Raw genomic sequence first — 1887 nt, 5'->3', positions numbered from 1 at the left:
CTTCCAAGGGACCAATGCCTGCCTTTAGACACACAGAAAACAATCTTTATTGCCATATACTTTCACTCTTTCTTTGCTTTAACCCCTAGGAATGTACCTGTTGGACAATCAAAGGAGTTGCTCCATTCCTATGGATCCCAAATCAGAATTCAACCTATATATTTTATACTACTAACATTTTATCAAAGTATTAATGAAATGTTAACTTGCTAACTTGAGACCATGGGTGGAGACATTATGTAACCTGTTAACCATTGGCTACTGTGCTATCTTGTCTTGCTGCAAAACCTGTCCCAGGGTTTGGAACTGCCTACGCCGTCACTTTCCCCCACCCATGGAAAATCTATATATTCTATTGTAATTAATTAATTAACAGTGTCTCTGAGCCTAATAAGCCCACTCCACCAGCACTGTGTGTAATAAACTCCTATTGTTGACCTCTACACAGTGGAGATTTGTGTCCTTCACAGACACCTGCTGAAGAAAGAGGAGATTCAGCATCCAGCTTGGCTGAATGTGTCTCCTCTCCCCACAGCTTGGTGATCTTTTGAGGAAATGGAGAAGACTGCCTTTGCCTAGCTGTACATCACTTGCAAAAGAAACAGGTCTTTTTGGTGACAAGTGTTGAAAGGAGCCATTAGACAAATGTGGAGACAGGAAAAATGTCCCCCAATTGAACTGGCATCCATGGATGCTGAAGCCACAACACAGAGCGCTAAACACTATATGAGAACGGCTGGTGTCAGAAGAGTCTCTACCAAAGCCTTTTCCCACAAGCAGGGGCCTCTCTGTGCACAAAACTCCTGGTAGCGTGATGGCTGCAGGCAGTAGAGAACTCTATTTTGGCATCTCTTTGTCGGTGAACATCTGCAGTGGCTGTTTAAAGGTCTCTGGATAGTGATCTTTGGGAAGAGCTGGCTGAAGTGTCTTCCTTGTAACCAGGAGATCCTGGCTTGGCCTACCAGTTCTTCCTTGCAAGTCTTGAGGGAAATGGGGAACGGCTGTAGTTTGGAATTTGGAGGTGTTGTCCTGGACCATCAAATGGAACAGTTGCAAGTATTTTCTTGAGGCAGGCACCATGGCTTAGCTGGCTTAAAGCACCTGTCTAGTAAACAGGAGATCCTGGGTTCAACTCCCAGTGGTGCCTTGTTCTATGGCTTTTATCTCCTCTGCTCACATTTTCCTGTGTCTTTCCGGGAAACAGAAGAGACCTCCCTTGGTATCCAAGTAATTGCTTGCTAAGGAAAAGGCTTCTTTGGAGAGAAGCATTGGAAAGAATCAAATCACAAGCCTGGAGTTGATGAAAAGGCTGCTGTGACTGGCATTAGCATGGTGGTTGCTTCAACTGCAATTGCTGCAACATGAGAGCCTGCGCCACACGTCCTTGTGATTCGCTGGGGATGTCTGCACACAGATGTCATGTCATCTTCCTTTTGATTGTCACTGTTGAAAAATGGAGCCGCTGGGAGAAAAGTTCCAGAGACACCTGCCAGGTAAAGTGGAGGTTAGAGATGCAGCACCCAGTGGTGCCTTGCCAAATGTGCCCACTCCTCCCACCTTTTGGTCAATCTTTTGAGGAAACAGAGAGGACTGCCTCTGCCTTGCAATGCAAATGCTTCCAAAAGAAACCAGTCGTTTTTTCTGACAAGTGTTGGAAGGAGGCACCTAAGAAACATGGAGACAAGGAAAAGGTCACCGTAACTCAACTTGCATCCATGGCTCTTGAGGCCACAACGCAGAGCACTAAGCACTGTACGACCACAGCTGGGGACAGAAGGGTCTTTTCCAAAGGCATTTTCCACTTGCAGGGTCCTCTCTGTGCGCAGAATTCCTGATAGTTTGATGTCTGCAGGCCCTGGAGATCACTATTTTGCCATCTCTCTCACT

At 46.1% G+C, this 1887-nt stretch overlaps 1 non-coding gene across 1 annotated transcript; it reads left to right on the top strand.

Moving 5' to 3' along the window:
• The first annotated feature begins 1072 nt into the window (after positions 1–1072).
• Positions 1073–1147, top strand: TRNAT-AGU. The gene has a single exon. It is a non-coding gene; the product is annotated as a tRNA-Thr (tRNA).
• The last annotated feature ends 740 nt before the right edge of the window (positions 1148–1887 follow it).

The sequence above is a fragment of the Mauremys mutica genome, unplaced genomic scaffold (genome assembly GCF_020497125.1).
Source record: "Mauremys mutica isolate MM-2020 ecotype Southern unplaced genomic scaffold, ASM2049712v1 Super-Scaffold_100120, whole genome shotgun sequence".
Lineage (NCBI taxonomy): Eukaryota > Metazoa > Chordata > Testudines > Geoemydidae > Mauremys > Mauremys mutica.
Note: the sequence above shows the minus strand (reverse complement) of the source record. Positions and strands in the feature narration are given on the sequence as shown.